The sequence below is a fragment of the Crocodylus porosus genome, unplaced genomic scaffold (assembly GCF_001723895.1).
Source record: "Crocodylus porosus isolate Cpor-Errol unplaced genomic scaffold, CroPor_comp1, whole genome shotgun sequence".
NCBI lineage: Eukaryota > Metazoa > Chordata > Crocodylia > Crocodylidae > Crocodylus > Crocodylus porosus.
The window spans coordinates 61,661,644-61,677,200 of record NW_017728907.1 but is presented as its reverse complement, the minus strand read 5'-3'; the positions used below and the strand labels follow the sequence as shown (position 1 = coordinate 61,677,200).

The following is a 15,557-nucleotide window of genomic DNA, read 5'->3' as shown; positions in this document are numbered from 1 at the left end:
ATGACTGACTTAGGCACTTTTGAAAAGTTTACTTCTTCATACCTATGACAGTATATTTTAAAAACACACTCAGAAAAGGGTGTCAATATATAATATAAGATTTACTCATTCAGGAGGCATGTCAATATTGCTTCCATGGTGCTCCTGCAAATATCACCAAGTACAGCCCTGTTCACCTTCTTCCATGTTGCATCTGCAAAACACAGAAATGAGGAACTGAAGGCTTCGAGCCCACTTTCAAGCATGCTGGGGACAGATCTCAAAATAGGCTGTACAGGGTTATCCTCACGTTGGACAGAGGAGAAGTGGGAATGGATATGTGGGGACACAGGGAGCACCACAGAAGTGCTATAGATATACTCAATGTATAGCAAAAGGCTTCAGCCCCAGGGAAACACAATTCATGTTTACAGCATCTCTGAAGAAATCAGCTAAATATAAGAAAAGGTTAACAAGAAAGAGGGATGGCTTTCTTGTAATCACTTGAAAAAAAGGGCTATTATTTTGTGAAAAATACAGACATTATTTCGTATAGATTTTATTTACAGTCTTTAAACCTGGACTGATAATGGTTGGGCCATGGTCCATAAGAAGCTACCCAACAGGTAAGGATGTTATGGGGAATATCAAAATGCTTTTAAATATTGATGGTTCTGCTTACATACACTGTCCATGTGTCAGACTCTCTCGGAGATACAAACACCCAGAGAAAAAAGATTTCTCCTTGCAAAGCCTTAGGCATCAGGTGCCATTTATTTTATGATTCAGCTCACATAGAAGTCAGCGTACATGGAAGTCACGATGCATATCAGACACGTGAGTCAAAAAGGATAAGGGTGTCTCATATTACCTGACAGTGCATGGGCAGGGTTGAGTTTAGCAGTCAATTAAATCCAAATCCAAACATGTGCATATGATAAAGCCTGCAGTTCACTTTCAACAAAGGAAACTGAATCACAGCTAAATACCCTTACTTAAAACAAGAGAAGGATTGTTTTGCCCAGTAATAATTACAACTCAGTTCTAGCATCGTCCTCAGAAATGAGTGCATTTCAGATTCAGTAGAATAGGTATATCAACAAATGCTACACCAAAAAAAATGACAGAACAGAGACGTAATGCAAGCTGTCAACCCTTCACTCATTGCCTTCAACAATATTTGGATGTGTTTACAGAGGGTGTATATATAATTTACGTATTTAAACTAGGCAATGCTCCTAATGAATTATTTGACTACTTTATCCTCTTATTGTGTTTATGGACTATTCAGGGGCAGAACACCATATCCTTGAAAACAGTCATTTTTCTACCAGATCCAGAAAATACATCCTTTAATTTCACTCAATAGACTGATTTAAGCATTGACAGGAATCAAAATCAAAATCAAAGGGTCATGGGCACAACTGTAGTGATTCATTAGACTGTCAAAAAGAAAATGTTTTCCAAATGCCTTCCACTGCAGTTCTGTCAATTCTACACACGGAAAAAAAAAAAATCACAATTTATTTTTTGTGTTTGTTTTACCTTCAACCACATAGGCCAGAAACATTGGGCATATTTCTATTTCACCTAGTAAAGACACAAAGTGCGGCTGGAAACTAACTCTGAATTACCAATCTATGTTACAAGATTAATTCTAATACCTGCTCTGGGTTCATAAATGCCTCCATTATAGGGATAGGATCACCCTCTAGGGACCTTTAAATGCTATTCCCATAATACAGGTGCTTCCCTGCCCAGTGAAGCTAACAGAATCTCTCCAACACAGTCGGGTTACTAAGGGTTACTCTCAGCTACATTTTGGTAGTTCACAAGATTCTGCCTGTGCTTTTTTAAAAAAATAACAGCTGATATTCTCATTCAACTGCATGTCTTAAGGAGCAAGGATTCTTGGAGGATCACCCAAATACCACAAGAGTTGGCAACTGTGCCATCATCCATACACTCTCTGTTCCACATTGTGTGCACACATTTTCTCTTGGTGATGCATTATCCACTCTGTCCACACCACAAGAATGCTGTCAAGGGCAAGAAACTTTACAAGTTAGTGTTCCTATAGCCCATTCCCATGGCTATGTTGCTAAGAGCTTTTATAACAGTATTAATAATATATTCCTGTTTGTGCTATTAAATATTAACTTCAAAATATTAAAGAAACTCTCAAGGTAACGATGTTGCTGTAGCCTCATTTTTCTTGCCTTTAGAAAAAGGAAATTTGGAAATTGAATGGCAGGAACTGTTAGCAATGGAGAGAATGAAAGTGACTGCCCATGTTCAACAATGTTGGAGTCTGCTCCGGTGCACTGTAATTACAGCACATGGGAGCAGCCTTGATGTACGTGTATAAGCACCCCAAATACTTAAATGCCACTTTTAACAAGAGATCAGCCTTTTAACAATGTGGTGGAAAGTGAGCAAAATTAGAAACAACCTACAACCGCAGGGTCCACAGACATTTGAGGCCCACAGTTTTCTCTTGCGCCTGATTTTAATACAGTTGGGAGGCTTACAGCTCATACAAAGATAACATAACAAAGTATGTGCTAGGAAAAGAGAGGGGTCACAATGTTTAAGCACTTGTAGAGCAGGTCCATATTCTTTGAGCAACCCTGCTCCTTACCCTTTCCAATCACAATACAAATAGCATTAATTTTTCCTTCTCTTTACACAATTTGTGAAGCTACATTATAGAGTCCCCTGTGTAAGGGAGGTAAGTGAGCTCACCAGCCATTCAACAGTCATATTATTAACTATATCGCCAGATCTATCACCAATTCAATTCCAGACCTGCAATGGAATCCCAGCTAATAAGCAGCAGTATTAGGGTGGACAAAGGTGATGGCAGTGTATAATATAGCCATTATTAAGCTAGTAGGCAAATGCAGGCTTATTGATAACAAACCAATGAAACAAAATAAGTTATGGCTTGGAGTTTATATGAGTGGATGTCCAGGAGAACCACCCCCTACTGGGCAGTAATGCAGCATAAGGCATGGCTTTGATTGCACTATAACAGCAGAAAATCCCCAGTGTGGGGAGGAAGAACAACAGCTATAGGGCCTGTCCAACACTCTAATATAATTTAAGGAGGCATTTTGAGGAGATGGACCATTAGAAGACAAGCTGAAGCTACAAATCAACCTCTACATGCAAACCCACTGAAATGCTGTGTGTTGGTAATGCCAATGAAGGCGGTGTTGGCAAGTCTGCTACATTATATTAGCGTGTAGTAGATCGGAAGTCTAATCATAGAAGGAAAACCTCCTTCTCAGAAACAAGTCCACTGTAGACCACAGTTTACACATCCTGTGAGGATTAGCTAGAATATACACAAATCAGTCATTTTAACAGGTGGCCACTGTGCAACTAAAACTTTATTGCTCTCAAACTAATTTAGTCATGTGCATTCTTCATTTGTATGACACGTGTCAACATTTATAGGAAAAGAATGGATGAAACTATTTTTATACTAGGCACAGGGTTTTTTTTTTGCTTTATCAGTCCCTAAAATAGCTAAATAATTCTCAACTTCAAAATAAAGCATACTAAAATCACCTCTCCATTGAAATGAAGCATTTACTACAATTTGGAAAGTAGCTGTTAAAAAGCTTAGTCCTAAATGTAATTGTTTGGCAAACTAATCTGTTTTTGTTCACTATCATGCAAATGCTATATTTTATATACACAAACACGTAAAATGCAAAAAAACCTATGTAGCAGAACACCAAGATTTAAACACACTGTTGGGTAGAAATTCAGATCTTTATAAAAGTAAAATTAGCATTGGTTCTTGCAGAGGCATTATGCATTTGCTTAATCTATAAACTCACGGAAGCAACAGTGTTGTACATTGTTTAGCTATTGCTATAAAAGGCAAATTTTACTCTATCATATTTGAGACAGAATTACCTTTTATTTTTAATCCACACTCTCAAAACATGGATAGTTAATTGATGTTTATGAAACTTTCCCAAAGAACTCATTTCTGGGCTGAAGTTTATGATGAAGCATTTCATTTCAAGTGATAATGGAAGAAAATTAGGAAGGACTGAAAAGAGTGAGAGTTAGCATGGAAGAGCTATTTTATTCTTAACTGTGGTATAGATATAGAATAGCTACCACAATGCAGTTATCATTCTTACAATGGCTTCTCCCCCATGCATAGCCAAGCACAGCAAACAATATATTGTAGATGCCACAAATCAGAAGGGAAAGTGACAGTGCTGCATAGTGCCAAATGGAAGTAACAAAATGCAGGAAACATTTTGTCAAATGTCACTTAGCAGTGATATCATAGGGGTATCAGGGAACGGGATTTGCCTGCTACTAGAAATACCTTGGTCAATAGATGGGGAGAAGCAGAAATAGTAAACAAGGACAGAGCCTAATCTTGGCCTGTTGATTTAAAAGGAAAGATTGCTCTGGTCTAACTTTATCTCAGGGAGAAAATGCATGATTTGACATGTTACCATTTTACTGATCAGGCTGAATCTTTCATTGACTAGGTTGATTTCTGTCTCAATCACAAGACAGACAGACAAATATGACTAGTAGGAGTGCCCATCTATGAATTCTAATAGAAGTAGTGCAGAATGTTACTCTGATAGTCCAGGTGGTGACCCCTTCAGGGTGACTTCAAAGAAACAAATGGTCTGGCAGAATGACATTTTATAATGAAATAAGTGCTTATATCAAATGAGTTCCTGGAGACAGATATATTCTGGTGCTCAACATTTTTTTAGCCCCCAGATAAAGAGCTCAGAACATGCATATATCTATTTTGCAGAGTGTTCAAAGATGGACAGGATGGCACTCACTACTCTGACATTCTGATCCAAATCCCGCTGAAATCAACTAAGAGACTCTTGTTAATTTCAACAGGGCTTGGATTGAAATTTAAAAAATACTTCAGATGATGAAAGTCTCTAGTCTAGGTTAAGAACAGTGCCATGGTGTTAAAACTCTGATTTTACTTAAAACGCCAATTTTACTTAAAACTCCAATTTTACTTAAAACTCAAGGGAGTTCAGATTACAGCTTTGGTTTCTCTGGCTTAAATGAAGAGATATCAGATCACAGAGACTTTAGCGTTTTACTTAATTCAGGGATGTCTAACTTCAGAGTAGCTGGGGGCTTCAGTCCCCCTGGCTACACACCACATGGGCCACAGGCTCCCAGGGCCGTAAGAGTGGGCCACACACCGCACCATACCACATAGATCACACTGTATTAAATCAGGTCAGGTGAGAATTTCAAGAGGTTGTGCATCGGTTAAAAATAATTATCCAGTTGAGTTTTTTTCTGGTAGAGAAATGGAGTGGGTACATGCTTTGGCTAGCACAATGGATACTTTAGCTTTTTTTGCAATTGTGGATCCTCTACCCACTCTTAATTAGATCTGTAGTTCCACTACAAAGTTATTGGCAGGTGATAGGTTTTTTTTCTGGGATGGTTGACACACTGGATTTATAACATTTTCAGCTTTTGCAGGCTTCATGTAAGTGACCTCCAAAATCAATTTCAATATTCAGGTCCTTCAAAAGGCCCTGAACTTTCATGCAAATAAGCACCACACCCTGGATTAACTGCTGGCAAGATTGAGCACATAGATCTCCTGTGGTGATATATGCTCTGAGCTGTCATGCCAATCACTGAAAGTATATTTAATTACAAAATATCACAGATGTTTTCATAGCGAAATGTAATTTCTTGAAGGTAATACATTTGAAGACAGAAGATTTAAAAAAAATCTTAGTTTGGAATTTTAATCTGTTTTCTTAGAATAGAGGACTCTCTGTATGCCAGGGGGAAGAAAGGCCACTTTACTGATTCACCTGATTTGGACTTCTTGTTCTTATGTGGTCTTTTAAAATAAACTACTATGAATATTATCTTGTGGTTGAAATCCAGAGGTATAGTTACTTATGTTTGTAACAGGCAATCAGGTATAATGTATATTTCTGGGATGGTCTTTTCACATATTTGATTTTTTAGTGATATTCTGAGCAATCCCCATCTACTCATCTATTGAGCTGTAACAGCTAGTATTCTAGTAGTATGCATATTGCTCACTGTATGCAACAACACTAGAAATACATCAGAAATTGATGCGGTGATATTCAGGAAAGCACAACAAATAAAAAAAAGATATCTGAATGAAAAGGAATGAGCTTCCAGGTTTGATATGTAAGGAAAATATCTTGCAGGTTAAGCTATATTTCTAACATCACTATAACTTTATCTTCCTATATGAAATAGATCTCGCTATTCATTTTTGTTGTACCCTACAGCTCTACACCTTTACAGAAGACGTGTCCCTAGTTTGACCGTTTAAAAAAATGCAATATCAGAAAATAGGGCTAAATTCTTCATTGCATTATTCATTGTTATTAATCTGTCTCGCTCAATGATTGTGGTTTAATGGATGTGATTGTGACCTGCTATCATTTATGTTTGTTCATGTGTATGCAAGGGCTTTGCAAGGTAATCTTCAAAATCACAAAATAACAGAAAAGGTGGGGCACAAAAGGATGATGATAATTTGCAGTTTTCAGTATTCCAAGTTAATCCCTTCATGCGCTGATCTCTTTACCTACTTCTGTGCAGCAGCTAGTTGGTATTATTTTTTATACAGTAGAATCGCATGCTAGCATCTAGAACGTAACTAGAATACCTGTTGTCCCCCAGTCTAAATACATTTACATCCACGAGCCAGGTACATTCAGCAAGAATGAAGTAAATAAACTGTTAATTAATTAGTCACTAGGGGATAATTTACTGTGGGCTTTTATTAAAAAGCATGCTTAAGGAGGAAGGAAAATTGGTAATATATAGAAATACCAGACAAGCACATTATTGCTGACTTCCATGTACTTCTTACATCTAAATAGTTGCTAACTGCCAGGTGATTAAACCTGGAGGTTTGAGTTCTGTATTGATGCTGTCGTCAACACTATGAGCTTAATCCTTGTTCTGGGTCTGGCTGTTTTCTGTGCTCCTGAGTTAGTATAAAGCACCCAGAAAGCTGCCTTGAAGGTGCAGCTGAGGATTATCCGTGACCAAAGAAGTGCCAGGGGGCATACAGCTGGTGTAGGCCTGCTGGATTGCTGCAGTCAGCATAAATAAGAGAAGCTTTGGGCTTGAAGGTCCTGAAACATAGGCACTCATCTCCCACGGGTAACAATCAACTTGAAAAATGAGCACAGTTGTTGTCATCCCTGCTGCCAATCTCAGGTAAAATATCATAAATGGATGGAACTGAAATATTCATAGTGTTAATGCCCACTGTAGGATGTTTGCAGTGTTGCTCTTTATATTATTTAAAAGAATAGCTAAACGCCTTATTTAGCAATTTTTTATGTTGTCACAGGGAATCTCGGACTTTATATTGCACATGGTTTTCCTTCACAGTAAGAGACTTTTTGCTAACATACAAAGTTGACCATACTTGATGGTTTTCCTAAGGTCGTCTCAGCAAGATTAGTAGTGTATGATGGTCTCCTCTTTTATTTGTTTCCAATGTAAGATCTGGGTGCTGGTTCTTCAGCTTTGCCACCTAGATAGTGCTGACTACCTATAACTAGCTGAAAATGTTTAGAAGCTGCAGAGAGTGCCATGTAAAGCTGAAAAGCTGCTAAAAGTCTGCTTCATTTAAGCAATGAGAGTGTAGGGAAATATCCACTCCAAATGTCTGAATTAGGATGGAGCCCTGACATACACTTTTGACAAGGTTTGGATACGGACCATGAGGCATTAAGCATTTATGCTGCAATACAGGATTACTCTAGTTAAAGCTGGAAACTTCTATCTAGATTTCTCTCCTGAAGTTCTTTCTTTGACAGGGAAAACGAAAAAAATATCCATAAACGCCAGCATTTAATGTGTGCTGTTATTAAAAGTGATCTATTCGTTAATGCCTCATCGTATTCTGAATATTTACTTACTTAAAAATTTTCTCTCATTGGATCAACTTAGCTGGACACATTGAATTAAGTTTTGGGGTATCTTCAGGGGAACAAACAGTTGTACAACTTTCTTTCAGGTACAGTGCAAAAACTCCTCTAGAGGAGGTTACCTGTATTGTGGACAACATTAATTTTGAAGCATAATATTTCTGGTTACTTTGTATAAGATAACTGAAAAAAAGGAGGCGGATAAGGACAGGAAACTGAAAGCTTTATAAACACCTCAACAGTACTACATTTTTTCAAAGAAACCCATTACAAGTACAGGTGCTAGCCTTATGACTGTGAATTACTGTGTAGCTGTCAATGCCAAAATAGGCCAAAGGTAAAATGTGATTTAAGTATTTTTTATATTAGTGCTAAGATAGTGAGAATCTTCTGAAAAACACTGCCCGAGAGAAAATCACATACTCCACCACTGTGGTTAGTCAATCTGGAGCCAGCTCATAGAGGGGGTGGCTGGCAGGGTACTCTCTATGGGGGGGCTGGGGACACAGGAACTTGCTCTTTCCTTGGTCTGAAGTAGTCTGTATTTAGTATTTATGGCTGGCTACAAAAGTACCTGTTTGAGAGAAGTTTTGGAGGAAGCAAAGGAGCTTTTTGTTGGTCGTTGTCTGATTTCCTGTTTAAAATCATTATTTTTCATGCTGGGCTCATAGTATTACTTTTGTGTTAGAGCACAATAATGGGGACTTGTTGCTTTAGTTTATGCTTTTACTTAAGTGTAAAATAAATACAGAAATAGATTGTGGCATAGCACAATAGTGTTCTGAACCACTGGCTGGGACTCCCACAGCATGACCAGGACCCAAATAAATATTAAATAAAAATGTTCACCGGTGTCCAATCCGGCACTTACTTCAGTCAACAATACAATTTTTGTGCCCTGGGCTCAGCAAATACACACCGTGGTATATGCAAAAACACTGTGAGTGGCATCCACATGCACCGTTTGTGTTCTGTTTGTTTTATACCCTATAGTTATTAGTGGATCCTATAAAGACAGGGCAGGCCCATTATTTATAATGTCTTCAAGAATTAATATATATTTTATAATAACTTGTTTACATTTCTAAATGTATCAGCTAACTATCTTAATACACATTGCTTTTATAAATTTCTAGATATTTCTAATGAAGCTTATACTTAGGAATCTTACACAAACTCTTGCTAATAAACAGAAAGTCATTATTAATCATGACTTCCATAAGGGGAGATAACAAAACCAGCATCCTAAGTGCCTTTAGGGCCAGCTTATCATCTGTAAACACAAGAAGCTATGTTTAGGTAAAATGCATGGTCAGCTATTAAGTTTAACATGTCTTTAACAGTAGTACAATGACATATTACATTTATTGCCAAACAATTCTTTTCATATCACGGGGTGATGAGAAAATAATGATAATTAAATATTAGGTGACTGGAACAGTGATTGCAGTTAATCCATAATTCTTTTGTCAACTATTTTGGAGCTTTCACAATTAATCTAAAATACAGTTTACGATAGCTGGAATTTTAGCAAATAAATAGAGAACCAAAGCAAATTACCAATGTCTTTCAATTAAATCCCTTTATTGTGTACACTGAAAATAAGTAATAATAATTTGGTCTGTATAACAGTTATCATGAAACAACAAGCATTTTATGTGAAGGATTTAAATACTGTGGGTGGCCAGCAATCTATGGAAGGCAATGGCAAAACCCCTATTCACTTCAGTGGGGCCAGGATTTCACCCTCTGGTTCTAGCCCAGCACTACTTACTAAGGCAGCTTTCCACTGGCCCTGCTAAGCTTGAGTAAAGTCTGTGGGACTTTTGCTGATTAAGGACTGAAAGTTTTGGGCCATGACAGAAAGTCAAAATACAACATTAGATTTCATTACATTTTTAAATTAAAGCAACTTACATTTGGAGTCAGATCTTGCCAGACGACAAAATTGTTAAACTTTGGGACTACACAAGGCCACTCAGGCTGCTGGTTCTTGGATTACTGCTGCACAATACACTGTGAAAGACTTATTACTGATACTCAGATTCAGCCTTTCACACTCCCAGTGCAGGCTCTGACTGGGACACAGCGTTGCGACAAGTGAGCTCAACCAAGTGGGAGGAAGAAGAAACTTAGACCATTCGGCAGTGACGCCTATAGCTGCTGTTGAAGTAAGTTGATGGGCTCTGTTAGGAGTCCATTTCGCTCTCATCAGCTGGAAAATCATCATGACATGGAGTTTGAAGCCAAAAGGACAACGAGAGAGCCTGTATTCATCACTAACATGCACATGAGATATTTGCCTCCACTTATATGCTTTTTAAAGCTTTATATTAGCTTTTCTTTATCTTTTGCTGCAGTTCAGGTTTATATCTGTCAGGACAATAAGGACTGGATTAAGTACATTAATTGGCTATGCTATGCATGGTCCTTGCCTTCCCTGACAGCAATTACCATTGTTCTGTGCATCATGTGGCCATACAAATTTCATTAAATTAAGAACTGACTGATTCAAGACCTAATATCCCTATACAATTTTTAACTAGACCAAAATATGTTTTCCCATATGCAGTCTATACAAAAACTGTGTAACAAGTCAAAGAAGTGACACCTGGAGAGTATGTCACTAGGAACCTTGTACACCTCCACATTGCCCACACTGCAGAACATAGTGCAAGCTTCAAACAGTGGATTTGCGCCTGGCTGCAAGATGCAGTGAGCAATTAGCCAATAGAAGAAACCAACCTTTTCAGACCTGAAGATTAGTCTTTTTTTTGCTTTATTTAGCAGGAAGCTAAGCAGTAACGTGGCACTTACCAGGAAGTGCCAGGCTGAAGAAAATGGTGGCTCAGTTTTTGTTTGTAACATACCTGGTTATCTTGGCAAAGGGAAGGTACTTCCTCCAGCTGTCTGAGGATACCATCTTTTATATTCTTAATATTTCAGCTTAATGTCTCTTTTTTAAAGCCCTTGCCTGACCATCAGATCCATTGCTGATAATATTCAAGCTGTATATCCTGGAATTGTGCCTGCAGAGAGGGTAGGGGCAGCTCTAAGATGCATCTCCCTGGTTAACATAATGAATGAATCTGTCAGTCAGGAGGGAAAGAGCCCACCCCTCGCAAGAAATATAGACAGGCTTCTTGACCACGCTTGGGGAGTCCCTCTGACATCATTGATGGTTGCCCAATTGCCATAGATGGTAGTTGGACTCGAAGGAATGACAGATGGCCTGATGGGAGCAGCATGCGTAGAATGTCTCATGTGACACTTCACAGGTGTGGCTGAGGGGGAAACAGTTTTATCGGTTGCTATGGAAGCATGATTAGCTAGTAGGTCTTCAGAGGCTGTCAGAGGGCTGCTGAGGAGAAACGAAGGCTATTTTTTAAATAGATGTCATGAAATCAATCCTTGAAGAACTTCTGGAGTCAAAGGCTAAAAAGGTTTGCTTGAATATCTTATGTTACTCGATATACAAATAAATCTAGCTGTAAGACGTAAAATGGGTGTCATTTTTCAGCTGTAGTTGATCACAAGAAAATTTCGTCTCATTTAGAATTGTTTATGTACATAGTAACGGAGCAACAGCATCGTAGTAAATGCAACAATTTGTCTCCGCATAAACCAAGTAAATGAAATTAACAAAACAGTATTGCGAAGCACCGTGACTCCAGAAGAAACTTTTCCCTTATTCTCTCCGTTTGCTAAACGAAAACCCAATGTTCTTCTTTTAAAACGTGTCTGCCTCTAGGTCTTTGGCACAGGGTTACTGAAGGGAGGGCCGGCAATCTATTTAATGACTGCATTGACGTCAATAGCATAACTGAAATACTTACTAAGATGCATGATTCCAACTTTCAGGGGGTGTGTGTTTCCAGCCAGTATGAATATATGAAATGGATTTCTTCTGGGAACGAACTGCTCTGTTAAGAGCAGCAGACAAAAGCTAGGGTGTTACCAGAGGCTTTTGAAGGTTACTCAGTCAGTCTCTTTCTTCATGCAGAACAACTTTTAAAGTTTACTGGGGACACAGTGAACAAATATTTAATTCCTGTCAACAGCAGAACTAGTTTACTCTTTCAGCATTTTAGACTTTACCCAATCATAAGAATTTCTCATACAAAGTAGGCTGCTTGCTTGCCAAAGAGCCAAAGTTTTTTATTAAACCATTAAGCTGTTTTATGTAATCTTTTAAAAATATAATCATATATAAAAACAAATGATGTATTATTTTCACAGAATTCTTTAGGTTGGAAATGACTCTTAAATAGACACAGAACCTATTACATTTGTAGCTGAACTGATTTTATTATACATAATTAGTTACTTAGGAACCAAATGCTTGGATACAGTGGACAGAACACCCTTACTAGAATTGCCAGGTACCGTGTTTGCTTGACTTGCATAAGATCTTTCAAAATCAAAGAACTAAATCTTTAGTCCTTACCCTGGCAAAACTCACCCATATCAACTCACTTAAATGCATGTGTAGGGCGCATCTACATATGTACTTTAATGTGCATTTGTCTTCTTTAATGTGCACTAAAGCATCACAAAAACCTGTGTTCTTTGGCTAATGTGCATTAAGATAGGCTGATGTGTATTTTTCTAGCACCTCACAATGGAGGTACTAGATTTAATGCACATTACCTAGTGAACATTAATAAACGTGTAGACGTGTCCATAGAATTTCACACCAAATGTTTTATTGTCCACATACAAAGCCAGACTCTGCTTCTAGAGTAGCATAAGTCTGGAATCACAGAACTGGCTTCAGATGAAACTACTTTAGATTTACAGTGCTTTGTATTCAAGAGCTTGTTTTGATCCTCTGAAAAAACTTGAGCTTGATTCGTATAAAAAATTGGATTGTGTTCAGTACAAATGAAAGTATCATGCGGTCATTCATTTATCTTTCATCCAAATGTTTATGTATGAGTCTGGGTAGATTTTACACCCACATCAAAAATGAAAGCTTACAAGTTTTGTGTTCGTGTGAAGGCATGTGAAAAGTGCAGATAAACGTGCAGATGTACAGGAATGCTGAGACTAAGGAACAGGCAAGGAGAAATACCAATTTTTCACTCCCACTCCTAGAATGGCATTTTAACAAAGCTTTAATCCTGTGAGCCCTGAAAAGCCTATGTGATGCATCACAAAATGCTACCCCCACCCTGCTAAAGCCTCATGCTGCAAACTGAAAGAGGCAGATATATTGCTAGGTGTATAATTAAATTGTTTGGAAATACAATAATTAATCAGTCCTAAAAACATTTAGGGAGCAGAAGGCTGCTTGCTGTTGGGAAAACCTCCCATAGCTTCAGGAGACACACAGCTTTGTTTGACCCTTACAATTATGTTGTGTTCCTGTGAGCCATGGGTAACATTTTTAACTGCAATATTCTATAAAAGAAATAATCATAGGGAAATTGTTCAGATTATTCAATGAGACCCTGATCTTTCAGCTCAAATATTACAACATCCTTTCTCTGCTGCCCATGCTTCAGAGCAGTTAGCTTTCTACTTATTATTTACAGCATTCCATAGGTCCATGCTCCCCCTTGCAAACATACATGCAAGCTTAACCTGATTCAGTGCAACACGAAGTATATGAAGATCAGGCAGTAATGGAGAAGAACTTGATACCAGCAAGCTAAACAATAGGCAGGGATTCTGAGAAAAGAATTGAAGGGAGGGGGAGCTTTTCTATTTTTAGGATGTGGCGTAGAAAAAAAGATTAAAGCAAAGTTTGGGATTAAGACCGAAAGGGAGGAGAAAGTATTGGGAGGAATATAGGAGGTGCCATAAAAGGAACAGAAAGATAGTTGAGAGAGAAGTTGTGCCAAGTTTTGAAAGGGAGAGTGAAGAACTCAGATTTAGTGTGGAAACCAGTGAAGGGAATTGAGCCAGCAGGAGTTATAGGGGCAAATATGATGTTGGATTTAAGTGGAAGGTACAGCAGATGTGATAACCAAAAATTGGAAGTGACAATAGTGGAGGCACGGGTTGACCAATCATGACCTAAGATTTTCTTAACTGTATCGAACAGGTAGGAAAAGAACCACAAAATTTAGTAATAGGAGCCTAGGAAAAAGGGGTCAGAATGGAAAAAGAAGAAGACACTGGTGAATTCTTTGCTTCCAAGGTAGCAAAAGAAAAGAAGAAACTCATCTCTTTTTGTCAAGGGAGATATCATTAGCAGCTTTGTGAGTTTAATCTCCCTAGATAACAGAAAGATAAAATTGGAGACCAGAGACTAGATGGACAAAGTAAAGCTATACTGAACTAAATGAGAAGTTGAGGGGAAAGGGCAACAGGATGAGCTAGTAGACCTTACCATGGCTCTGGCTTTTTCCCTCCCCTTTGGGAAGTAGAAAAAAGGAGACCTCAGGACATAACTAATACAACCTGCGTTTCCCTGACCATAGGAATTGTGATTACGCCTGATCTATGCTAAAGAGACACAAAGGGCGAAAGCTCTTTACCTTCCGTCTGCTCACATATGCTAATTCTCAATGGGCAGTGATCAAAAAAGAAATCAATTGTCATTCTCTTTTTAAGGGAAAAGAACTCTTTTTTTTACATTTTATAGATGCAAAACCTTTTCTCTTTCCCTGTATTTGCTTCAGTATTAAGAAAGGTCCCCCCTGGCTCCCTAAAACTCACACCCCAGCTCACTCAATGAATGTGATGGGGTATCAAACCTCAAGTTCTATCCATTTGGACCACTTTTCTTCTCAATTACCTTGGTGCAATTGATAGGAAAATAAAGCAGAAAATCTGATCCTTTGAAGATATGCACCTCTCTTTATTCATTTCAAAGGGAAAAGATATAATATAACCTAGGCAAACTACACCAGAAAATGAGGTCGTTTTAACACTGGAAATCAAGAAAAAATTGTAGAAAGTATGTAGTACAGACTAAGTAGTGGTCACATTCACTAGTTTCTACATCAGTGCAGTATGCAGATGGGTTGTTCTTGGATTGATAGATATTACATAAAAGGTTTACTGTCTTTACATATTTTTATTCTATGGAGTAATTTTGAAAAATGAACCAATGAAAACTTCAGTTTTATTACATCTATGAATACTCTTGCATATATAACCTTTCAGGTTGTTTTATTTAATTTATTAAAATAATCTATTTGTTCCTGTCACCTCCATAAAGGGAGATCTTCCAGATTTACTTAAATTGATACCAAGAACAAAATATATAGGATGTTGGGATAAAGAACACATAGTCCTCTTCCTTTTATGACTTTTTTTTAAAAGTTTGAAATTTTTCAGTGACATCACCATCAAATGGCAGTATTTTGGCTTTTGAAAGTCTCATATGTTTTCAGGAAAATAAAGGACAAACATTTTAAAAAGCATAATTTATGCTGAAATGCCTCTGGTTCCATGTTTGGCCAAAATCATCACTAGGGAAACTCTTTGGAAACCACGAGGAATGAATGTGGCCCTTTGTTTTAAACAATTGCCAAATCCTATAATATTCTCATTTTGACTGACATATAGTTTCATAGTTTCTAGGGTCGGAAGGGACCTGAGCAGATCATCAAGTCCAACCCCCTGCCATGGCAGGAAAGAGTACTGGGGTCA

General features: G+C 37.9%; 1 protein-coding gene across 3 annotated transcripts in view; it reads right to left on the bottom strand.

The window, feature by feature from the left end:
• The window catches only part of PDE4B (phosphodiesterase 4B), a 287,515-nt gene that overhangs the window by 43,452 nt on the left and 228,506 nt on the right, over window positions 1–15,557 (bottom strand). The window contains exon 1 of one of the 3 annotated variants that reach the window (XM_019531588.1): window positions 10,823–11,038. The exons of 1 other annotated variant lie outside the window; for it this stretch is intronic. The gene's annotated coding sequence lies outside the window, so the exon portion shown is untranslated. Of the gene's footprint in view, window positions 1–9,869; window positions 9,998–10,822; window positions 11,039–15,557 lie in introns of those variants that run through there. One more of the 3 variants, XM_019531587.1, reaches the window with a different exon arrangement.